The sequence below is a fragment of the Carlito syrichta genome, unplaced genomic scaffold, assembly GCF_000164805.1.
Source record: "Carlito syrichta isolate Samal-C Ts95f unplaced genomic scaffold, Tarsius_syrichta-2.0.1 Scaffold308812, whole genome shotgun sequence".
NCBI lineage: Eukaryota > Metazoa > Chordata > Mammalia > Primates > Tarsiidae > Carlito > Carlito syrichta.
Window position 1 is genome coordinate 848,996 of NW_007252908.1, and position 26,158 is coordinate 875,153.

Genomic DNA, 26,158 nt, shown 5'->3' on the forward strand with positions numbered 1-26,158 from the left:
GGGGGGGGGCAGCCTAGAGGCAGCCTCCTCTCAGAGGGAGACCAGGGTGGACCCACAAGGAGGGAGGGCTGAGCTGCTGTCGGCGTGGGCTGTACAGGGACACTGCAGCCACCTTAGCCAGCCTGTGACCTACCACGCCACGCAGGGCCACCTGGACAGCCTTCCCCTATGGCCTGCAGGCTGCAGCTGCAGAGAGCTGGGGAGGTGAGGAGCACTCCACACCTGGGGGAGAGAGAAGGAATGAGGGGTGATGAAAGCCAGAGAGTGTGCTCCCCACAACTGTCTGCCGGCCACAGTGGTTTGAGGGGCTGTTTGATTTTTTTCTGGCCCCCCCTCGCCAAACCGCCCACGCCCCCCTCCCCAACGCATGATGGATGCCCTTAGTGGCCCTGTGTGAGGTTCTGCTTCTGTTCACAGTGTATCATGTGTCTGCATAAACAACCGTGTGTGTATAATTGTGTGTGTGTGTTGACGTGCCCATGTTTGTCTGCTGGCTTCCTCCATACTTTGAGTTCCTTTCGGTTCTCTTATGATTTGACTCTGCTATTCTCTCATCCGAGCTTTTAAATTGATGCTGTGGTCTGGTGCTGTATAAATATTTTTCCTTTTAATTTTGTTTAACTTCTTCCTTGCCCTCCTTCACCTGCAACCCACCCTCCCTACCCTCCCACACTCCCCAACCCCACCCGCCCCGCCCCTGCTTCCTCCCCCCTACACTCTCTTGTCCTCTCTCTCTTTCTCTCTCTCTCTCTCTCTACATATATAAATATATATATAAATCTTTTCTTCTTTTGTCATTCAATCAAATTCCAACAACCCAACCAGGGCCAGTCAAATCCACCACAGTCTCGCGCTGAGCTAGGAATAAAGTTCACGTAATCACATGAGAGTGGAGAAAAGTCCCCCATCCGTAAGTTCAAATCAACTCAAAGTTCACAGTGTGACATGATGGCGTCATGTAACAAGGCTAAGAATCGGTTGCATGACAATTGCCGTCAAGTTTCGTGGAGGTGCTGTGATTGGAGCGTTTTTCTTGGATGTTGTATCAGTTGATGATTGGCCAGTCATGATCACACGTGCATTTTCTTGACTTTTGTGCTGCCACAATCTTTTTTGCTGTGCTCATTTTCGTTTCGTTCTTGGTGCTTGCAGTGGTTTTACTTTCTGTTGTTTGGTTTTTCTTGTTCAGCGTTTTTTTATGCTTCTCTAGATGTCACATAGAGAAAAAAAACAAAACAAAAGTACCAAAAAAATTAGTCAAAATAAAAATGAATTCCTGAATTATCAAACATGGGATCATTGACCTGTGCAAACCATTATTTTTTTTTCTTAAAAATAAGGAAAACATCTTTAAAAATCTATGCGTGGTTGATTTACTTGCACTTGAAAATATTGTGATTTTATTTTTTTCTAGAAATTTGGGGGCCTTTTTCAATTGACACTTTTCTAGGTCTGGTCTTTTTCCAGTTAGGCTATTTTCAATCTCACTTCAAAGGGAAAAAAAAAAAAAAGCAAAAACAAAAACCAAAATATCTACAGTAACAGAATGATAAAAAAAAAAATTCTAAACCAAAAAACTAGTGTACAAAGCCAGAGGCCTCTGAGAGAGAGCCCGTTAACAATTTGAAGGTTTGTATCATAGCCACTTCTGCTAAATTCGATGTGGGGAGGGGGGTCTGGGGACTGGGGACTCGGGGGGCTTTTTTTGGTTGGTTTGGAAGAAATAGTAGTGACAAAAGCAAAATGCACCTTTTTGTTTACAACTGAAAAAGGGTCCTTGACAAGTGTTTTTTGATTTTATTATTATTTTCTTTGGTGTTGTAATTGTTTAGACTGCTGTGTACGGTTTGCTGTTTGTTGAATCAACAGTGTGAAAACCTGCCAGCATGGATTGATATACGCATGACGTTGTCCCCACCACTGGGGGCTTTGCAGTTCTAACTTCCTCGATGTAACCAGTCACCCCCATGTATAAGTGGAAGCTGCTTGCTAGAATGCAGATGAGTCTCATTTGTTAATTCACAATGATTAAGCATTCGCCTTCTGATTCTAGTCAGATCATGATTTTTTTAAAAAGCAAAACAAAACACCAAAAAGTCACCCTTCAAAACAAACTCGAGACCTGAGTTGATTTATTCACGTTTGATCATTAAATCTGTTCTGACCTCTCTTAGGTGTTCCCATCCACGCCCTTGAAAGTTCTGAATTTCCTCTAAATTCCCCGGCATGTATGAGAAAAGTATTATGTGTATGTATGTGTGTATATATGCATATACATACACACATATCCGTGTCTATCCACATATGTGCAGGTGAATATATTCTACACATATATCCAGATATACATATATATACATAGCCTCGCAAATAGTTACGGGCCTGGGGAGAGAAGTGGTTGGCTGGAAGCTGGGTGAGGATTCCACAAAATTTGCGGGTCTGTCTTCCTTCTGTTCCCTGAGCCGGGGAGGAGTGGGCCAGGCTGCAGGACTTCTGCTATCTTGTTTGCTAGGCTTCTGTATACATATTGTATCTGGGCTAGGTCCCTCCGAGACAAGTCTAATTATGAATTCACATCCCACGTTCCCAAATTCTTCCCTTCGACCCAGCTGTCTCCCAATCCAGAACTCTAAAGCCACCCAAATCGAGACCCCTCTCCTAACAACGAAACCCCAGCCACCACCAGCACCACTAACCCTCCCTGTGGTTTCTACTCTGAAGAGAAGAGTATATTTCTTGTTAATGTATCATGATCATGACTAATTCTCATACCGGTCTCTCTTCCTTCCCTCCCACCATCCCCCTGAGAGCTCCCATCCTAACCCCCGAGGCAGGTTCCTATTGGTGTTTGGGTGCATTTTGTGTTTTCCCTCTTGGCTTAATCAGCCCCGATTTTCTTCATTTTAGGGCAGGATGCTGAACGGGCTACATTAAAAAACAAACCTCTCTCTATATATATTTATAAATGAGAACTGTTGGATGACATCTTTGACATATCAGCCAATATCAATCAAGCTGAAGACTCCAGACACTGTCTGTGTGACTGTAACATTTCTTCAAGGAAAGCATAGCGTCTGTGGAGTTCAGAGGGCACGTGTTTGGGGGAAAATATATATGACATAAAGAAGAAGAAGATGATGAAGAAAAATGAGAAAAAAAAAAACACACACACACAAAAGGCAACTTTAAAACAAAATAACATGCGACCGAACGGGGAGGCTGAAGGGCTGGGAATAGGAGGAGACACTGCTGACCGATCCCGGGGCTTTTGCAGCCCGTGGGCGCCTGAGGCAGGCTGGGGCAAGCGGTGCGGTGGGGCCTGGTCCCCAGGGAGCGGCTGGGAGGCCGCTGAGCATCTCTATCTGTCATTCCTTTAGCTATTTAGGGACCAAAGGACCAAACTTTTTATCGCAGATGTGTAGCTCTATGTCAAATCAAGGGGGAATGCAGGAACACCCTCATTCCTGCCTCACAGCTGTTCTTGAGACAGCTTAGAGCGATTCTATGAAAAATGTAATAAAAAATTAAAAAAAACAAAAAAACACAAAAAAACACAAAAAAAGGAAAAATAATGCTTCAATGCTTTTAAAACAGCAAGATAATAGTTCTTTGATACTTTGAGAGGCGCTTTGATTACCCTCATCCAAGTCTATGACACTTTCCTATGGTTTTCTGTATTATATGTCTGGATGGAGCCGTTGAGAGGAACAACTTGATGGATATTTGGGGAAAGCAACAAAAACCTTAAAACTCGTTAACCGTGAAGTGTGACACAAAAACGAGGAGGCGACAAAAAGGGACTTCCAAGGCAAGGTCATTGTTGTGAAAAGTCTGTAAATGCTTCTAACTCTTCCCCCTCTTAAAATCATAATAGTTGTACAGAATTTTAAAAAGGAAAAGTTTAAAATACCTATATAATAGAAGAAAAATTAGAGGAAAGCAAAAAATAAAAAAAATAAAAATAAAAAAGGAAAAAAAAAAACCTATAGAAGTTAGCGTTCCTGCTAAAACTCCCAGATGTTGTAGGACTGTACTTTTGTAGAGTTTAGACTGAGCATCGATCCCTTCTCCCCGCGAGTGCTGCCGGACGCCGCTGTCCCCGAGGGCCAGGCTGGACTCGGACTCGCTGCAGACCCCGCGGGTTCCTGGCCACTCATCACCGGTGGAGGCCGCGCCATCGGCCGGGAGGGGCCTCACCCAGGCCGCTGCCCTCTCGCCTCGCTTCGCTCCGGGAGCCGCGCTCGCCCGCTGTCCACAGGCCCTCGACACCTTCCGCTTCACTCGCCTTCCATGCTTGCTCCAGAGACTTTCCGGGCAAGGGAGAACTGGGAACTTTCATCTTAAAACAACTAGACAACACACACACACACAAAAACCTTAACAAAAGAGAGAGAAACATAAACAATCTTTGAAGAATTTCTGAAACTGTTTACAAGGAATTTTGAAAAACAGGGATGTTTAAATGATGCCGGCTCTGTTTTTCTGTAAATAAATTTGCATATTTTGTAGGACTTTTAATTGTAATGATAGAGAAAAAAAACAAGGAAAACTATTTAATGAAAGCACGATATTTATCTTTGGTAAATGACTTTAGAGCAGTTAAAGACATTGCTTAAAAAAACTCAGAATCAGAAAAAAACACTGATTATTTAAGAACACATATATTTTAAAGTATAACATATTTATTATAATTTATTTGCACCCTTGGGAAGACTTGCGTTGGCATTCTGCCCTGAGACCTTCTCACTGATATCCAGTTCATCCGGAGGCCAGGGGCTCTCAGACCAACCATTTTTTTTCCTTTAGAAGAACAAACTTCCGGTTCCTCTCTGGCCTCTGGCCTTTCCTTTTTTTCTGTCGATTTTGTTGAGTTTTGGTTTTTAAAATTTTTTTTCTTTTCCTTTCTCTTGACTCCTCTTTTCAGGATGTCCAGATGTTGTAAAAAAAAAAAAACAGCTGCAGTTCAGTACAACTGCTCTTTTCACACTCAACTCCCTAAAACTCCTTGTAACCTTCTGTAACTATTGGATGACGCTTTCTCCAGCTTAGCCCTAAATAAAGCACAGTTTAAAAAAAAAAATCCTTCTCCCTTGGTCTGTGCTTCTCGGAGTCTGGCCAGCTGTGCCTCATGGCCCAGGGATCGCCCGCTAGAAATAGCTCTGCTCCTTCTCTGGAATATGCTCCAGGGCCTGCCCTGCAGGCTTCCTTCTGAGCCTCCACAGGGTGGGACTCCAAGGAGTGGGAGGTGATGGGAACAATAAAAGGAGGTTCTATTCCACCCTAAGAAAAATCTCTCTGGACTAGTATGTGTCTCTGAAAATCCCTATTGCAAAGCCATTCTTCAGGGTCCCTGGGCAGGGATGACTACAGTGCCCAAAGTGAACAGAAAGGACATTGAGGCCACCAGACCTGGAGGCAGACCTAGCATCACCCAGATGAGGCAGTGTGACACCTTGGGGAAAGAGGCAGTGCAGGGAAGCGGCCACAGTCAGGGAGGAAGGGTAAGGACACACCCCCAAATCTGCAACCGAGCATTTTGCTCCTGGGCATGCAACCTCCCACTGTCCCAGCAGTTTGCCTGGATGGAGAAAACAGGATTCTAGGTGACGCCCTCAGAGTCAGGGTTCTTATGGGGACAGGTGTAGGAGCAGGTGTACCCTTGCCCTGGGGAGTTTCTGGAGCGCTGCCCATCCTATGGCTGGACATGAGCTGGAGAGAGATGCACAGAGCCTGAATTCCCAGGTGAGGGAAGAGGGCTCCACAGGAGGAAGGGCGTGAACCAGGACGTGGAGAAGAGGAGATGTCCAGGCAGAGGCACACCAGTGCCTGCCTTCCTCAGGCTCCATCCTGGCACGGACCTTTTCACCATGTCCCTCAGCCCCGGCCTTCAGCCCTGCAGCCTGGTCCAGGAGTGGGCAGACTTCCTCCAAAGGTCTCTGTCTCTCCAGGCTGAGAGCACAGGGCAGCCGGAGAGGGGTGGGAAGCTGTGTGAGTTCAGGTGCCTGGGGACAGAAGACGAGCCCTGGGGAACTAGGGTCTTTGTCTGCTCATCCATCTGTGTCCTCCTTCCTGCAGGAGTGGGAAATGGCTTCAGTCCCCGGATGATAGAGAGCGGAGCTCAGTGCCCAGCTACAGAGCAATGGCCAGACCCCATGTTCCATCCTGTCTGCCCGTCTCTCTTCCCAGTGCCTGGGCCAACTCCATGTTTCTACACTAGCCTATGGAGTGTTAGCCTGGAGAGAATGACCTTCAAGTATCAGCAAAGGAGGGCAGGCCTCAAGCCTTGACCTAAATGTGGAGATGTGTCCAAGAAGAGGGACTGAGAAGCCCCCTTGAGCCCCCTAAACTAATCCCCTGCTCTGCCCACCAGGCTGCATGTCCAGGTGACAGTCTGTGGTGTCCATTCCAGGGAGCTGGACTTCTTATAAGAGCTGGCTTCAAGGGGCTGGGTGGAGACTGGGTGTTGTACTGTCCTGTGAGGAATGGAAGGTGCTTTCCAAGGAATTCTCTGGGGATGAGAAGGGGGTTTGTAGGTTTTGAACCTCACACCATTCAAAACTGTGATTTCTGTGGGATATTTGCAGTTGAAAGCCAGCCAGTCTGCCAGAGTATGGCAACCTCCACACCACCTCCGCGTGGTCCCTCGGTCACTCTCAGATCCTCCAGGAAGCTCCCTACAGAGATTCCCTAACTGACCTCCCAGACCTCTCCTCTTTTTTGAGTTGAGGTCTCACTCTGTCTCCCAGGCTAGAGTGCAGTGGCATGATCACAGCTCACTGCAGCCTCAACCTCCTGGGATCAGGTGATCCTTCTGCCTCAGATTCCCAAGTAGCTGGGACTATGGGCATGTACCACCACACCCAGCTACTTAAAAATTTTTTTTTGTAGAGACGAGGTCTTGTTATGTTGCTCAGGCTGGTCTCAAACTCCTGAGTTTAAGCAGTCCTATTGTCTCAGACTCCCAAAATGCTGGGGTTACTGGCATGGACCACCACGCCCAGCCTCATTCTCCTGTTTCTTTGTACCGGCCTTCCCATGGTGAACCTCTGTCTCTGGGACAGAGCCCTCCCCTACCTCCACTGAAGGACTGGGGCTCAGGGCTGTGGGTCCCTGGGAGCTGCCACCAGAGAGATGGGCAGTGAAGTGGCTGACCAGTTTCCCCTCTTCTGGGCATGGTTGACCAAGAGGAAGATGGAAACATCAGAGCCAAGTGCGAATATACCAGTTCTAGAAAAGAAACACTCTTGTTAGAAATCACATACTCAGTAACTCATATATGCATAGCACATTGAAGAGAGAATGCAGTTCATTATCCTCTGGGGGAAAATTGTAGATTCCTTGAAAACTCCCTGAAAGCTAGCAGGCCACTTGGCACTCAACTGGGGGGGCCTGAGGATCCCTGCAGCTTGGCCATCACTCCCGGCTAAGAACTCCTGATCGGCCGTGGTAGGAAAACCCAAGACACGGCTCTCACCCACTTCCCGCTTGTGTCCCACTGCTGTTGTCCTACCTACAGCATGTGGTCCTTCAGGGCCCCCTGTTTGTAAAAGACCTTTTTGTTTATTATTCAAAACTTAATTTCCAGCGTAATAACTGCATCATGAATCTCCATGTACTCATGGTCCAGCCTCTACATACATCAACTCCTAATCAGCATGGGAAATCCTAGACAGCAAGTCATTCATTGGTAGCCTCAGTTTCCTCTCAATGTTTTCTATGCCACACTGATGTCTACTGGCTGGCGCTGGCTTGTCAGGCAGCTGTCCCCTTGCTGCGACAGCCCAGGGAGATTGTGGTCATCGTGGCCTTTCCTCATCCCAAGGTGGAACTGGCTCCTGGCTGTCAGCCCCAGGTCTCTCTCCAGCACCTCCTGGGGTGACAGGGCCGGTTCCCAGCAGCACTTTCAAAGACCCTTCAGCTCTTCATCTGTACCTGGGTTGCCACAGCTTCTCTTTTTTCTTCTCTCCCATCTCCCCACCTTTTCCTGTGAGTCATATGAAAAGAATATGTTTGTTTTGTTTTGTCTGAGTCAGGGTCTTACTTTGTCATCCAGGCTGGAGTACAGTGGCATGGTCATGGCTCACTGCAGCCTCCACCTCTTGGGCTCAGGCTATTCTCCCCCCTCAGCCTCCCAAGTAGCTGGTACTACAGGCACATGCCACCATGCCTGGCTAATTTTTTGTAGAGAGAGGGTCTCACTATACTGCCCAGGCTAGTCTTCAACTCGTGGGCTCAAGCAGTCCTCCCACCTCAGCTTCCCTAAATGCTGAGATTACAGGTGTGAACACCCGGCCTAGAAGAATATGCTTATTGGGACCTTTCATTAATAGTTCCCATCTCCTTCTGGGTTTTTCTAAAGATCTGACCTTTTTCCTTCTCCGAGCAGCATCACTTCTGGTCGGGGTAAAGCTGCAGCTCCTCCTGGCACGGCCTGCAGGCCAGGGTCCAAATTACACTGGTGGGGCCCAGAGGAACATCCTCCACTCTGCCCATCTGGGTAAGGGGCATGCAGGCAGTGAATTTAGGGCGACCTGCCCAGCCCACACTTGACCATGAATGCCATTTGGCTATTTTCTAAAATGGAATCCACCCCCAAACAAAAATGATTAGCTACCATTGATGCACCACCATCAACAGACTATTCTGGCCATCAGACATTCAGTCGATATCAATTCGCCTGCATGAATGAATGAGTTAAGGAAAGGACATCACAGGCAACTGAAGGCACGTCCCAGGTGGGTGTTCTGGAAATGCTTTCTGAGTCGGGATCTCACTCTGTTGCCCAGACTGGAGTGCAGTGGTACTATCACAGCTCACTACAGCCTCCACCTCCTGGGCTCAGGTGATCCTTCCTCCTCAGCCTCCTGAGTAGCTGGGACTACAGGTGTGCACTACCATATCAGCTAATTTTTTTATTTTTCTGTAGCAGTGAGGTCTCACCATGTTGTCTAGGCTGGTCTCAAACTCCTGGGCTCAAGGAATCCTCCCACCTCAGCCTCTCGAGGTGCTGGGATTACAGATGTGAGCCACCGCGCCTGCCCTGGAAATGCTTTTCAAGTAATAATAGCACATTTGGAATAAGGGTATAGCCAACACTTCCCACTGATGAATGTTTACAAGTATAAGGTTTTCAGCTTTACAGTTTCCTCGCTCTCCTGACCCCCCTCCAGTTCCCTAAGCTGTCCTCCCTTCCTTCCTCAAATCCTCCCTTTGATTACCACCCCCATCTCTAGTCTTCAACACTCCTGGTTGCCCAAGGCCTGGCTTGTGAGGGGTGGAAGCCTGGTCAGTTGGTACTAGCTCCCCAGGCTCCCCTGCATCACCCCAGCTTCTCCTTCCTCCCACTAGCTTCACCACTTCTCTCTCCAGGGGACTCTGAACATCCATCTCTGCGCCTACCCTCTGTGCAGTTTAGGATTTGCCCAGATTGGGAGAGGGGAAGGAGAGATCATGTGACACAGTGAGGAAGGCATGGGCTTTGAGGTCAGGCGGGGTTCAAATCCCAGTTCTTTCTAGCTTCACTTTGGAAATGTTACTTAACCTCTTTGGGCTTCAATTTCCTTATCTCTAAAATAGAGGTAATGCCACCCCCAAGAGTGTTGAGAAGCAAATGAGACACAGTCGCACCCAGCTGCGCACCCCCCCACCACATATGTAAGGATAACCTAAGTGAATTCTTTCCCAGTGTAGATGCTCAGGATGAATCACTCAGGCTGTGACCCCCCTGTCCCCTCCTTCATTCCATTCCATCGACAATTCACCTCCCAACCAAGCAGGCTTGAACTTGATGCCCAGCCACTCTCAGTCATTTTCTGGGAAGTCCAGTCAGTTCGTGTCACTCACAGAGAATTCCTGTTGTGCCAAGGTATGCACACCTCTGGCTCTCACTGCTGTCTTCCAGGGACCCTGATCACTGATGCTCCTGTGGCCCCTACCTTTCCCAGGAGCAGGCCCGGCTGCTGTCTGCTGCTGTCTGCGGCCATCCTGTCCTGGCTGCTGTGGCCACATGCTAATTTGGTCCTTGCACTTAGAATGTTTTTATCTATTTTAAAAAATAGTTAACATATTCATATATTTCCTTTTTTTTTTTTTTGAGTTGAAGTCTCACTCTGTCACCCAGACTGGAGTGCAGTGGCCGCTCCCGGCCACCGCAGCCTCGCCTGCTGGGTTCCGGCGATCCTTCTGCCTCAGCCTTCCGAGTAGCCGGAATTACAGGCATGCGCTACCACGTCCGGCTGATTTTTTGATTTATTGTAGAGATGAGGTCTCGTTGCCCAGGTGGGTCTCAAACCCGCGGGCTCAGGCAATCCACTCACCTCAGCCTCCCAAAGGTGCGGGATTACAGGCTAAGCCACTGAGCCCGGCTGCATATTCATATATTTCTAAATTCAAAACACAGGGGAAAGGGTACAACGAAGTCCTCCTTCCCACCCTTGGATACAGGCCCCAGTTCCTCTTCCTACAGGCAAGCAGTGTTACCACTTTGTCTTGTTTATGTTTTTGCTTTTTAAAAAAATAGACAAAGAGTCTCACTATGTTGCCCAGACTAGTCTCAAACTCCTGGCCTTCAGTGATCCTCCTGCCTTAGCCTCCCAAAATGCTGGGATTACAGGCATGAGCCATTGTGCCTGACCTACCCTGGTTGTTAAGTGTGTGGGTATGGGGTGTGTTAGTGGAAGAAACTCAACTCTCATCCTCGTGAGACATCCTGAGGTGGTGATGTGCCTGGAAGACAGCAGGCTGGGCTGTGGGCTTCCCCAGAGAGAAACCCAGGCCTTGGGATGCTCAGAACCTACTGACTGAGCAGAGGAGTCGGGGCCCTTCCTGTCACCCTTCTCATTGAACTTCACTCTTTGAGGCATGGGTGTAGCTGTCAGTTAGGGGGTGCTTGCTAGATACTGTGTGAAGAGCCACCTAATTATCATCTCAACTAATTCTCACAAGAATTCTATGATGCAGGCGTTATTATCCCCATTTTCAGATGAGAAAACTGAGGTTCAGAGATTAAGTCCCTCTGTTAGGATTGGTGAGATGACCCAGACTTGGGGCTCGAGCCCAGGTCTGTCTGTGGCTATGCCCTTAGTGTCTCCATCTTGTCTCCCATCTTCCTTCTCATTTCTCACAAGTTGTTGTCCTCAGTGATCCCAATTTACCTCCAAGAAATGGCAGCATCTTCACTGACCTAAGTGCCAATCCTTTTCTTCCCTTCTCACCTTGCTTACCTGAGCTAGAACGGGGTTCTTCAAGGTGAGTGTGAAAAGTAACCTGTTGTTGGTGGGTGCATCACTCTCCCTACCTGGTGGTGGTGCCTGCTGGTTGGAGGGGCAGAAGGAAGAGTATGGAGGGAGAGAGGAAAAAAACCTAGTGACCCAATTAGCATGTGTTATTAACAAGGAGAGGAAATTAAATGGAAATAAATATAATATTTATTAACATTTTATGCAGCTACCCGAAGTTCAAAAGCCTTTTGAGCTGAGTCAGCAGTTCCCCTCAGTACTCAGAATTCTGGATAATACTATAAACAGATTCTTACCATCAGTGCAAACCAGTTCTCAATAATTTTCTCATAGTAAATTAAGAATTTGCTAATAGAAAATTAAGCTTACCAAGCTAAAGGGGGTATTGTTACCATTTCTGAAGGCCCCTATGTCACTTGTCAAATTATAAAGATGCCTCTTGTCCCCATCTTTACTATTGTCTTCTGTCCTTACCTCTTCCAGGGGCCGGGGTCCATGTGCACTGGGATGGGTGGAAGTCTGGTGGGCCTGGAAGCAGCTACCCTGGTCTCCCGCCCAATACTCTGCTTTTCTCACGGGGATGGAAGAGGTGCTTCAGAAGCCCCACACCATGGGTCACCTCAACCCTGCCCAGGCAGGACATGGGCTTCTCTTGGGCAGACACAACACACAGGCCCCAAACTTCTCACTGCCCTCAGGGTCTGCTTGGGGCCTCCGATGCCACGGTTAGGCCTCTTTCTTTGGGGTAGACTTGGGCCTTGTTAGTTCTGTTTTTTAAAGGAAAATGACCTTGGGCTGGGGAGTATATCTCTTCCCCAACCTGCTCAGTCAATATTTGTAGTGTTCATACCGAGTACAGCACAGTACTAGGGATTGGGATGAAGAGATGGAAACCACACACCCAATGACCTTCCAGGGGCAATGTGAGGTGTATCACGGGTATTATCTCTGTTTCTGGAAGTACTTTTGCAGGTTGCTCTTACAGATGAACACTCAGAGGCTTGGGCAGGCTAGGTAACTCACCTGAAATCACACTGCAAGGAAGTAACAGGGCCAGGAGTAAAAATCAGCTGCACTTATTGTCCCATATGTGGTTCCCTGACGAGAAAAAGACACGATGGCGAGGGGGGATGGGCAGGGGGTGGGGGGGTCAAGGAGGGAAGGAGGGTAGCTCAGACTATGAGAGAGGATACCCCTGGGTCAAGTGTTAGAAGGTAGGTGGCTGGTGTCAATAGACCCCGAGGTGGGAGGTCATGGAGGAACACAGGACTCCAGAGCTTCCGAAGGACTGCAGGACATCTTAGGTGAGGAGACCATGCAGGCAGGACCCAATGTCCTGTTTAAAAACAGTCAACTTGCTGACCCTCCAGACACCATCCTGGCTACTTTACTGTCTCCATCCCAGGGAATCTTCCCAATAACTCTGGGCCCCATTTCTTTTCTTTTGGAGTTGGAGTCTCACTCTCACCCAGACTGGAGAGCAGTGGCCGCTCCCGGCCACTGCAGCCTCGACCTGCTGGGCTCCGGCTATCCTTCCGCCTCAGTCTTCCAAGTAGCTGGAAACTACAGGCGCATGCTAATTAGCGCATGCCCGGCTAATTTTTGATTTATTGGAGAGATGAGGTCTCGCCAAGTTGCCCAGGCGGGTCTCGAACCCGCGGGTTCAGGCAATTCACTCAACTCAGCCTCCCAAAGCACGGGATTACAGGCTGAGCCACCGAGCCCGGCTTCTGGGCCCCATTTCAGTGAGCTTAAGTGATATGTGAAAGTCACGTGGTGAGTGGCAAACCTGGCCTGTGAGCCCTGGCCTGCCCAATGGATGATCTCATGCATGTCACTACCATATTACATTGGAGGAGGCTGTCTAGTCAAGGCACAGGCATAAAGACTCTAACTAAGAGCCTCTCTGGTGATGGTGCTCCCAAGACTTAAACAGAGGAGCACAGGCTGTACACCGGGCAGGAGAGTGGAATCATGCCTGTCTGGAAGGCTCTGCAGGGTGAGCAGGTAGCCTGGGTCTCCAGGGTGTGGCCCAATTCCACCATGCAGGGAGATCTCTGCCTGCGAGGAAGTGCAGTGCAGAACAGAGAGAGGACAGGAGGTGCACAAGTGGACATGCCCTTCCCTCCCTAGGAGATCTCTCTCAGAGCACAAGAGTCATCCTAGCATGAGGGAACTTGGCACTGGGTCTTGCCCACCACTGCATTCTGCTCTTGACTCTGGGTAGAAGACACTGGCTGCCTTGCTTGGGTGATAAGTGACCTTAGGAAGTCTCTGGGTTTGGCCAGGTGTGGTGGCTCATGCCTGTAATCCCAGCACTTTGGAAGGCTGAAGCGGGAGGACTGCTTGAGACCAGGAGTTTGAAACCAGCCTGGGCAACATAGTGAGACCCTGTTCCTACAGAAAAATTTTAACAATAAGCCAGGTGTGGTGGCACATGCCTGTAATCCCAGCTACTTGGGAGGCTGAGGAGGGAGGAGTGCCTGAGCTTAGGAGGTTGAGGCTGTGGTGAGTCACGATTGTGCCATTGAACTCCAGCCTGGTCAACAGAGTGAGCTCTGACTCAAAAACAAAAGCAAAAACAAACAAAAAAACCCAATAAGAACAGGATCTCTGGGCTCAAGGCATCCCCTTTACTCAAGAATGACTAGAAAGCCTTTTGAATCTTTAGCTTTGACCTCAATGCCTGGTGCAGAGTAGGTGCTCCACCATGTTGGCTGCATGCATGAGAAGAGGTGGGGAGTGGGGATGTCTTACAGGGGTTCTTCTGAAGCACTTCATGCCTGGCACACTCTCTGCAAGGCCCCTCTGCCCACCAACTCTGAGCAAGGATGAGAAGAAAGCCTGGTGGTTCTGGTCTTCCCAGTACTCTGGGAGCTCCTGGGAGGTTGGGCAGTCCCTCAAAGATGGTGGGTGGGCACAGATCCTCACTCTGTTCCCAGCTTCTGATCACTCCAGTTCTCCCTATCCTTACGTCCTAGTCCAAGGCCTGGCTCCTGGGAGCTCTGCCTCAAACTGAGCACCTATTTTCTGACCTCCTGTTGCCCTTGGAGTGGGAACCACTTCATCAGCCTTTGTCCCTACACTGTCCTGTGTTGTTCTGTGGACGTAGCTCCCACCCTAGATGAAGGCCCTGAGGACAAGTAGAGCACAGAAGACTGAGAATGGAAGTGCCAAATCATCAATGAGTGATTAAACTGTGGGTAAAAAAAGGTAGATGAGAAATAGTATTGACCATAGTCTCAAAGCATTCCCCACAAGATACATTACAAAGGGAAAGGTGGTAAGTTTACAATGGAGAAACCTGGCAGATACCCACTTAACTAAGTTATCAAAGTCAATATCACATGGCATGTAACCAAGAGCTGCCATGGTTCTCCTGCTCTGAAGTACTGGGAAGGATACCATGTCACTTACTCTGGCTGAGATCTTGTAACCTGAATTGAAACAAGAAACATCAGACAAACCCAAACTAGGGAACATTCTATGAAATAAATGACTTGTTCTCATCTGCAGAGACATGACAACTAAATGCAGCTTATGATCCTAGATGAGATCCTGGGCCAGATTTTGTTGTTGTTGTTATAAAAGATATTAGTTCAACAATTGGCAAAATTTTAAAAAGGCCTAGAGATTAGCTTAGGTAATGGTCTGTGTCACCGTTAATTTCCTGATTTTGATTACTGTGGTCATACAAGAGACTGTCCTTGTTTTTAGGAAATATATGCTGAACCATTTGGGGGAAATAAAGGTATGAGATCGAGCCGGGCTCGGTGGCTCAGCCTGTAATCCTGCACCTTTGGGAGGCTGAGGTGAGTGGATTGCCTGAGCCCCCGGGTTCGAGACCCGCCTGGGCAGCGAGACTTCATCTCTACAATAAATAAAAAAATCAGCTGGGCGGGGTAGCACATGCCTGTAATTCCGGCTACTTGGAAGGCTGAGGTGGAAGGATCGCCGGAGTCCAGCAGCTCGAGGCCGCGGTGGCCAGGAGCGGCCACTGCACTCCAGTCTGGGCGACAGAGTGAGACTCCAACTCAAAAAAAAAAAAAAAGTATGAGGTCTGCAATTTACTTTCAAATATTTCAGATAAAAAGTAATAATATGGCATTTACATATGTGAGAGAGTGAATGAAAAACAAATGAGTGAAGTGTCAGCACTTGGGGAATGAGGGTGAAAGGCATACAAGGATTCTTTGTATTGTTTCTAAAGCGTTTCTGTAAGTCTGACTTCAAAATAAAATGTATGCCAAAAAAATGTAGCCAGTTTGAACATGCACTGGGTCAGTTACCGGACTGTGCACTACAGGGACTGATCCCTGCACCCTTGTCCCCAGGCAACGTGCTGGGGACCCTGTAAGGAGATACCCCCAAATACGGACATGAAAAGTTCATGTCCTAGGCAGCATGACAAGGCCATGGTGGTTCCTCCTCCAGCCCATGAAGGAAACACTGATCAGTCATGGCTCAGAAACAACTGGGGGTGCCCTTTACACCCCCTCTCCAGGAGCAGCCTGACTGGCAAAACAGGAAAACAGTACCACTATTCAGTTCCAAAGATAGGGACAGAGTTGGAAATACTAGAGGTGGGTGGTGGGGGCTGGGGAGGGCAAAGGAGGGGCAGTGGTGGGTGGTGGCAGCTGGGAAGGGCGAAGGTGAGCCATCCAAGGCATCCCTCATGGAGGCAGGTGGCCATGTGGATCACAATTGGGAGGTCCCAACCCTGGAACAGCTCTTGGCTCTGCTGCTGATACCCCACCCTGGGTTGGGATCTGGAGTGCCAGGGCCATGGAGGCAGAGGTGTCCCAGGGAGCCAGGACCCTCTGTGGGGTGAGGCTCCACGTTAGTGGGAGGAACATAGGTGAATAGCACTGGGGCAAGTGTGGCAGTGGGGTGCCCTACGAAGGGAGCTCAGAGCACTGTCCAGTTGGCAGGCCCAGCTCTCCAGCTCTGCCTGGCTGTCATGGGTCCCTCCTCTCTCTTTTCCAAGCTTCAGAGGGGCCCCACCCCTTGCTGGCCTTCAGAGATCTTGTAAAAGCACCTGGTATGTATGAAGGGCATTGCAGTCATCTGCCCAGCAGTGCACGAGCATCCTTTCCCCAGGTTCCCACAGATGCCGAGACAGCAGGTGTCAGACAGAGGCATTGAGCTTGGCCAGGGGAAGGGACCTGTGCAGTGTCACCTGGCCACAGTGGCAGAGCAAGACTTGAGCCTAGGCCTGGTGGAGCTAAGTAGACTGCACACTGCGGCCAAGGATGGGGATCTGTGCAGGTCTATCTCCATGTGTCTTGTTGCTCCTCCAAGTTCAAGTTTAAATACCAAGCTCAGCATTGCCGGTGGTCCACAAGCTCACCACCTTGGGATCCTCGTCTCCATGCCTTTGGACTTATGATTCCTCTGCCTGGGAAAACCCTCGTTGCTGCTTAGGCCTCGGTGGCTGCACTGACCTCAGGGGACTGAACTGCAGTTCAACTTGACCTTCTGCCTCACTGCACTGGCTGCTGCTGGAAGGCAGAGACTCTGCTGCTGGACTTTGACTACATATAGTGGTCAGAAAATGCCAAAATTCACTTAAGACCAGCGATTTCTGAAGTTTGGGGATCACAGCTCCCTTTGAGAATCTTATGGGAGCTCTGAATCTTCTGGTTCAAGTGAGTTTCCAGGAGAAGAGTGAGGTGAAGAAAGAGAGCACATGCAGGGCAGGGCAGCCTCATCCAGGACTGACACATCTAGCAGGGATTTACATCAGGGGGAGAGACAGTTTTCTTATTCCTTTTTTTTTTTCTTTTGAGTAAGGGTCTCCTCTGTTGCCCAGGCTGAAGTGTGGTGGCACGGTCATGGCTCACCATAGCCTCGACTTCCTGGGCTCAGGTGATCCTCCTGCCTTAGCCTCCCGAGTAGCTGGGACGACAGGCACTTGCTACAATGTTGGCTAGTTTTTTGATTTTTTTGGTAGAGATGAGCTCTTGCTGTGTGACCCAGGCCAGTCTTGAACTCCTGGACTCAAGTAATCCTCCTTCTTCAGCCTCTCAAAGTGCTGGGATTACCGGTGTGAGGAACTGAGCCTGGCCTCCGTTTTCTTTTTCTAATAAAGCCCCACTGCAACCTTCCCTGACAGGATGGGGCAAAACGTCACTGGGGTCCCTGGCCCTGCGTCTCTGTGCAAAGGCTCTTCTAAGCTCATGTGGGAGGTTGAGGGCATGTAGTCCCTCCCTACCACGTCCTCCCTGGTGTGGCTGATCCTCCCTCCAATAAGAACCAAGCAGAGAGGAGGGGAAATGCTGCTCGTGATCACTGCTTCCAAGTCCCTTCTCAGACTCATCACTGCTCACTTTTTTCCCTCCAACACAGTAAATCTCCTTCTATTATTCTCCAACTTGATGTAGTAAGTTATGTCATTTTGAGAAGAAATACATAATGGTGTATTAGAGGAATCATGGATCTTCTCATTCATGCTTAGAAGAAATTTATTACAATGTAAGAAAGTCTGAATAGCATGAATTTATTATAATGATTTAACACTTCTAGCACTTGAGTTAAAAATGCCCCTCCATAAATAACTGTCCCTGGAAAACAGAGCAAATTTACACAGTTTACCATTGCCCCATGTTATATAAATCCAGCAGGCCTAAATCACCTGCAGGAGGGAGGGGGCGTGGCAACCTGGGGCTGTTAGGACCCTCCCATTCCCAGCAGCAGCAGCAGCCAGGAGCCAGCCGGTTGGTCCTTCCCCCAGCTTGCTCACCCCCTTGCACTGGGCTGGTCAGCCCAGGACTCATGGTGGATGAAGAGTGAGGGGAGGAGGGGTGGAACCTGCAGGGAATATGAAGGGAGGCACCACCAATGGGTATATGGCATGGGCCTTGGCATCCTGGCGGTGCTCAGGCCACAGGCCCTTGTCTATGTGCCAGGGCTGCCCAGCTGTGGACTGCAGGGAGGTGGAGGGAGAGGCCCCTCTGCTGCCCAGGCGGGATCTCAAGCAGGGCCTGGTCTTTAAGTCAACCACCTCTTGTCCTTCTACACAAACGCCAACCCTCCTTCTCACTCTCGAGTTCTCTGGCTCCTCAGTATTCCCAGGAGCCCTCTCTCAGCACACCCTCTGGCTCCACTGGACACCCTGCCCGGCCTTGTTTTCATGGACACTATGACTTCGTCATTCTGGCTATCTTCCAGGCTAGTTTCCAGGGCTAGGTCGGCATTCCAGGCCCTGAACTTGTATGGTGGAAATTATCTCCTTTAGCTCTGATATAATGCTGGGCCCAGGGAGGCCTTCAATGGCTGGGTGCACTCACAAAGACCTGAGGACAAACTTTAGGATCTGGCAAGTCCTGGACAAAGTAGCTGGTGGCCCCATTGGCAACATAGGCTGCAGGCCACTCCTCCTGGACCCCAAGTACCAACCTACGAGTTTATTTATACTAGTATAGCTACCACTTCCTCCACCCAACTGAAGAGAGGCCCTACCCTCAATCTGTCCTCTGTCTTTTCAGAAGAGGTCTTAACTCTTACAACAGCCTCTATTGTTTAGAGACCACAGCCACACTCATTATGCCACCTGGAGAGATATGTCTCTTTTTCCTAGGGACATTGCTTAGGTAACCTTACTGTGGCCTCCCTTCTAAGGACAGAAAGAAGTTTCAGATGATGGCACTCAATCCTTGGGGATCACCAAACTTGGGGATCACTAAGCCCCTGAGGAGCAAATATGCCACAGCTTTGGTCACCTCAGCTGAAGTGGCCCGTGAGGGCTTGCTTCTGAGATGATGAGGGAATGCCCAGTCCCGAGATTCTTTTTTTTTTTCAGTCAGAATCTCACTCTGTCACCCAGGCTGGAGTACAGTGGCACCCACAGTCTCAACCTGCTGGGCTCAGGTGATCCTTCCGCCTCAGCCTTCCGAGTAGCTGGAGCCACAGGCACACACCACCACACCCGGCTAGTTTTTTGATTTATTGTAGAGACAAGGTCTCACCATGTTGCTCAGGCTGGTTTCAAACTCCCGAGCTCAGGCAATCCTTTCACCTCTGCCTCCCAAAGTGCTGAGATTATAGGTGTGAGCCACCACACCTGGTGTCTAGCTAAGATTCTTAAAAATGCTCATCTGGGAACATCACATCAAGGCAGGTGATGTAGTGAGGACACCAGCCTGACAGTCAGACCCACCAGGGATGGGATGTGGGCCCTCAGTCACTTTTCTCTGAGCTTTCATCTACAATGGGAAAGTGGTGGATTATGTAGGCTCTAAGGTGCAACCCAGCCATAGAGTTCTGTCTCTGGAAGGTGGGGGCAGGTGAAAAGACCAGGAGCCTTTTCTAGGTGTGCTACGGTTTGAATGTGCCACGGATGTGATGATATTAAGAGGTGGGGTCTCTGAGAGGTACTTTGGCTATGAGGGCTCCTTTCTTCCTCATGGGATCAAGCCCCTTATCCAGGAGGCTTCACAAAGCAATCAGCCAGTTCACTTCAGCTCTTCTGCCACAGAGGACACAGCATTCTGCCCATCTGGAGTCACAGCCTCAGCGGACAATCAAACCTGCAGGTGGCTTGACGGAGGACTTCCCAGCCTCTAGAACTGTGAGAAATAAATGTGTTCTTTATACATTATTCAGTTTCAGGTGTTTTGTTGTGGCAGCACAAATAAATTAGACAAAGTGCTCTGTGTGTGTGTGGTGGGGGGAGATGGACCGAGAGGGAACAACAATGGTGAGGCTGAAGCTTGAGGGGTTAGAAAGTTCCACTCGGGAGTGGAACAAGGGAACCCTAGGGCCTTTGGAACTGTTGCTCCAACAGCAGCTCTGAGAAGCCATGTCACTGGACTCTGGAAGCCATGAAACTGGCTCTCTAGCAGCCAGCCCACTCGTCCTCTGAGGATGATGGTGTTACCTCCATGCCCTCATCTCCAGCTTTGCCCTAGACTCCAGGGCAGCCCTAGGACAGTTGGGGCTGAAGGAAGTTATAATCTGCTGACTTCAGTTTCAGTTCGAGAGCTGGCTTAGTGATGGTTCTGCCCTGGCCACCTCTGCCTCTGAGGGGCAGCTGCCAAGTCGGGTTTTTCAGGTGGCACTGCCTGCCAGGCATGGTGGCAAGAGAGGGTCTCCGGCTGTCCTAGTTGAATCCACAGGTGTGATCTCGGAACTGGGCATTTCAGGCACTCAAGCCCTCACCTACATCTGCCAGCAATGAAAGCCAACGAGGCAGGACCATTTTTCCTGTCTCAAAGTGCAGTGATATTTCTTCTCTGCTGAGTGGCTACAGGAAGAGGCATATAGAAGGAACTTGGGGACGCACAGGTGGAATTTTCCATTCCAGCAACCACAAAACCTATAGGAGATGTGGTGTCTATGTGACACAAATGAGCTGGAGTCACACCCGAGAAACCTACCAGGGTGTGACAAGCCATTTCTTTTCTTTCAGGCGATCACATGCTCCTGTTTTCACAGGTACTGAGCAAAATAACATTTTGGTGACCTGGGACTCTGCTCATGCTTCAAGCTACTGCCCCACTGATCTCATGAGGGATGTCCAAGGGACAATTCAATATTGAAAGCCACATGGGGAAAACAACCATCATTTATTAACATGAAGTCTTATATATGTATAAACACTTGCCTACCTTCAGAATACCACACACTGCACTGAGGATCAGTCTTGGACTGGGAGGCGCCTGCTGTGGCCTCCTCCCTCCTGGGCTGACTCCCCAAGCACTGCTCATTCAGACCCTCCCCTCCCGGCCTCTGCCAGCAAATCTCTAGTGGGACCTGGTGCCAGAAGCATGGCTAGGAGAAGCAGCGGTTCTGAAGGCAGAAAAGGGCCTGTTCCTCTCCATGGCACTTGGGGTACTCAAGATAAGTCGCCCCACATGGGGATCAGGTTTGGATAAACACTTTTCTCTGGGAAGGGTGATTGTCAACAAAAGCTTTTCCTTGGTTAATCACAGTTTTCTAAATCCACTGCTTTGGACCTTACTTTGGGAATGCAATGGACACACGTTGTCCATTTCCGTTTTGCAGACATTGGCTTTTACCTGCCACACTGGCAGGTGGCATGGGGGGCAATGCTGTAGGACTGTCTGCAGCACCATCATATGCATCCAGTCCTGCTCTGAGGAATGTCTAGGGGCTGAGAAGGTAAGTCCCAGCCAGTTACTGCGTGGTACCTCACAGGGAGGTTCTTCATGCCAGACCTTCTTCTTGGGAGAATGCGACAGCCCCAAGGTTCTGCCGCTACCTTTTCATTCATATATCTGTATCTATATTTTTTCCAAAGTAAATTTAACACAGATTAAAATGTTACCATATAGTACTCAATCAATCATGAAGACACTAGATTGTACACAAATACGTACCCTATTGCCCGCACACCAACACTGACAATGTCCCCATGATGGAGACAGGCAGTCGGGGGGCATGTGAGAGAGAACACACACCCTGCAGATCAGATAAACTCATCAAGTAATGCATATCGGGGCCACATTTTCCCATGCTTTCGATGGCTGGAGAGTTTTAAACTTCCCACCTCTCCTAGCTCATCATCCTGTCCATCAGCTCGAGAGGCTACAAGGACCCATCCCAAGAGCCCTGCTAAATAGGAAGACAGCAGGGAAAACAAAGTCTCAACCACACTCCTTCCATAGACCTTCTGTGGGGCAAAGTGAGGCCCAGTGGGAAAAGCGGGGAGAGCCTGCCTGGCTTCTGGCAAGTGGCAATGGCTCCTTGGGGCCACAGGATAACACCCCTGAGCAGCACATGCAGGGCCTGGTCGCCCCATGGCCCATGAAATGAGAGGGAGGGTTGGAGGGCCTGCAGAATCTGATGTCATGTGCCCCCTCTCATGGCATCTTCCTCAGACCTGACTGTGGAAAGCTCATAAGAGCACATGTGCAGGGGGTGAATAAACCAAACACTTGGTTCAGCAAGAAACACCTAGATTGCCCTCATTTGTCCTGAGAAATTGGAGGGTGGCTACCTGGACACTGGGAAGAACAGTGTTTCAGGCTAGTGCCCCCACTTGGTTCCCAAGGTACCACTCCCTCACGTGTTTAATGTACTTGCTCTCGAGCATGGGTGCGTCTCTCCTCCAGACCATCAGCTCTCAGAATGGGGACTAGGAGACAGGCTCACAACGGCCCTCAGCATTGCTTGTCTCTGAGGGGCACCGACTCCAGCTTCAGATTAAATGATCACTTAGAGGTAAGAGTCCAGGATGGGGCAGGTGAGCAGATATGCCTTTCTGAAACTGCTTATGTTACCAAGAGGTTACTTTTATTTTATTTTATTTATTTATTTTTGAGTTGGAGTCTCACTCTGTCACCCAGACTGGGGTGCAGTGGCCGCTCCTGGCCACTGCAGCCTCGACCTGCTAGGCTCCGGCTATCCTTCTGCCTCAGCCTTCCAAGTAGCTAGAACTACAGGAGTGTGCTACCACGCCCAGCTAATTTTTTATTTATTGTAGAAATGAGGTCTCGCCAAGTTGCCCAGGCGGGTCTCGAACCCATGGACTCAGGCAATCCATTCACCTCAGCCTCCCAAAGGTGCAGGATTACAGCCTGAGCCACCGAGCCCGGCTAGAGGTTACTTTTAAATTAGAGGGATGTTCCAGTGGAAAGGTTTTTCTTGTATATATAAGTGAGCCAATCTTTTCAGCAGAAGACAGAGAAGGAAACGCTGCTGAAGTGAGGTGAATATGCAATGGTTTCCACCATGCAGAAAGTATCTTATGTTAATTTTCTAATCTCTGTTTGGCATAGAAAAGACACCATCCCTGCAACCCCCTTGGTGTGTTATCACATGGCTGGTCAGACTGAAAACACCCTGGGTTGTTAGAATGATTTCTATATTCGATACATAACAGGATGCCAGTGAGACAGCTCTCCATGAAAGGAGAGACACAATCACTTTGCAATCAAATAATTTAAAATCCTAGGTCAGTATGTGAAGAAACACACACGTTTCTTATGAAAATTGTGCAGCATGTGCGTCAGTGTCAAATGAAAAATATATCTTCCAGAATCTGATTCTCCTCCAGGTCTTCAGGAGTCCTGTGCACCCCCATCTTCTTCCTGGTCGACTTGAGAGGACTAAGTCGGAAAGCACTGTGGTTCTGGGCCCCAGCTTCTCTGGAGGGATGGGTCTGGGGTTTGGGAACAGAGTTTGGGCTCAGAGACTGAACCAAATCCAGCAAGGATGTCTCATACCTGGAAGACATACAACCCAGACAGCAAAGGATCAGATTATTAGAAAATTAGGAGCCAAGAAGCCCAGCAGAGACGAGCTGTCTAGGGCACAAATCAGACGAAATCATATCGCATTAAGAGGCCTTCTAGGGGAACTTTAGGAGGGTGAACACGGGAGGGCTTTGAGAACCAAGGTCCTTGTTGCCAGTCTGCAGGCTCTCCTCTTCTACTGACCTCTGACATTCCTTTCTAACTTATGAAGAGAGACTGCAGAGAATGAAAAGTAACTGCAATAATAGCAACAATATTAATTGCAACATTTATTGCAGGCTTACTAAGCATCAAGTACTGTTCTTATACTCTACATATATTTAACCTTCCTTTAACCCTCTCGACAACCCATGAAGTAGATACTGGAATACCCTGCTCCCCATTACACACTGAGGAAACAGAGGCTCAGGGAAGTCACTCATCTAACAAAGAGATATCACATGGCAGAGTCTGGATGTGAACCCAGGTGGTTTGTCTCCAGCACTCATATCCGGGACACTAAATCTGCCTTTCAAAGTCTTTGCAGACAGACAGACTTGGTTCAAATCTCTGCTCTGCCATTTGCAGACCATGTAATACTGAAGTTACTCAATTTCTCATTTCAGTCTCCTCATGGGTAAGGGGCTGACAGAACTCCTGTTACGATTAAATGAATCAGTTGATACAAATGAATATACAATAGTTAATCAGTAAATGTTAGTTCCTTCCTGTTAACCCACTCCTACTTCCTCTAGGATTTTGGGAAAAGATACTGAATCTATAAAGAGATCCCCCAAAGACTGCCTTTGTGTCCAGCACTCTTACAGAAAGGGTAAGCTTGGAGCAGCTTAGAGAAATCATTCATGGTGTACTGTCTGTATTTCTGGGGGGGGGAAACTAAAGGCAAGAATGTGTCTGCCTCCATACTCATTCACACAAGGGGTCAAGTGATTTCTAAAGACACATCATGAAGCCTCAAGCAATGTGCTTGTGACTGTACAGTTGCACAGGGCCCTGCTCTTAGAAGGGCCTGTGCTTGGTTTAACGATCTCTTGAAATTCTTAATTTATCTTTGAACTCATGTTTTGTAACTCAAAGATGATGGGGTAATGGAGCATGTATGTGATCAGAGGAGGCAGGCTAGGCACACATGTGTGGGCGCAGGCCTCAGGCACAGTGACAATGGGCAATGTGCGGGCCAAACAGTGGCCAGCCTGCCTGGTATGCACATTCATTCCAGAAGCAGTCTGGGAAGCTGCAGTGTCCCTCAAGGGTGGAGGGGGTTAGGACCTAGGGCCAAATTAATGGTGGTGATGATACCAGTAGCAGGAGTGGCATTCGTGGGAGGCTGGCTTCTGTCTGTTCCCTGAGCCAATTTCTGGGACAAAAATATTACCTTTCTTGCCTGAGCATTGGGACAGGAATTGCCATCATTCAAGCAATAAACATCAGTACATTATCACAAAATATAAGCATATAATGGACACTGCAATAAAGTATACCAGAGAGCTATTATAACCCCTCAAAGAGTTTAGAATCTCTAGTTTAAAAAACTGCTCCAACATCTGAAAGCAAATATGCAGAGGCTTGGAAATTAAAGATTGTTACATTCAACAGAAAAAAAAAAAGATTTTCATATGCAGCTTCTACAATCATTAAAGAGGAATACTATTTTAAAATTAATTTTTCTTTATAACTGAAGATGCAGCTATAGAAAGTATAAACAGGAACTCTGAATTACAGACAAATCATTAAATGACTTTTGGTTTCCTGTGTGACCTCTACATGTTACAGGGCATTCCACAGAAAACATTAAAATGATATTGTACAAATGTATACCTAAAATTAAATTCCAAAATCTTTTTAGAAAAATTATTTCACAGGAATCATCAGTTTTAGATATATTAAAATTTACATTTTGAAATACTTTATTGGAAATCTATCCCAATATTGTCATTGCCTATAAAACACTCTTAACAGCTCCAGTGTCAGTGGGATCAATAGAAAAAGCCGTCTCAAAATTAAAAAATACACCAAAAAATTGCAGCCTTTCATTTGCCAAGAGTGACTCACGTTGTTTTAAATTATATCAAAATTGCTAAAAGTATAAATTTTGATAATAAATGATTTTAAAGAAAAGTGAGCTAGAAAACCCTTAAGATCAATCAAGTTATCATATTAATAAAGTATTGCTACTTATTCTATTATATCAAAATTATGATACCAAAAATAAGTTTTTGCTGTTTGTAGGTTATGTTATTATACATGTATCACTATCACTCTTTATGTTTTGTAAGTTCCCTTTGAACGGAAAAAGGAAACTTATAAAAGCAAACTTCATATTTAGTACCTTTAGTACTTTTTCTTCCCGCTTTTTTAACAAGGAGCCCCACATTTCACTTTGTATTGGTTCTGCAAGTTCAAGTAGCTGGCTCAGCCCTCAAGTCCCAGGCAAGATCAGATTACCATCTCAGGGATGGAAATATTATAAAATTTCTAATGGTATAAAAACCTGCAAATTAAAATCCTTTTCAGTAGACTTTTTCTAGCTTTTATTGTATAGAGTCAAGGCAAAATTTCAATACCGTGTTCAAAAAACACATCTTGCCGGGCTTAGTGGCTCAGCCTGTAATCCCGTGCTTTGGGAGACTGAGGTGAGTGGATTGCCTGAGCTTGCGGGTTCGAGACCTGCCTGGGCAACTTGGTGAGACCTCATCTATACAATAA

General features: G+C 48.1%; 1 protein-coding gene across 1 annotated transcript in view; it reads left to right on the plus strand.

The window, feature by feature from the left end:
- CELF4 (CUGBP Elav-like family member 4) overlaps nucleotides 1-5,077 on the plus strand; it is a 76,880-nt gene extending 71,803 nt beyond the window's left edge. The window contains exon 11 of the mRNA XM_021716427.1: nucleotides 2,905-5,077. The gene's annotated coding sequence lies outside the window, so the exon portion shown is untranslated. The remainder of the gene's footprint in view (nucleotides 1-2,904) is intronic.
- The last annotated feature ends 21,081 nt before the right edge of the window (nucleotides 5,078-26,158 follow it).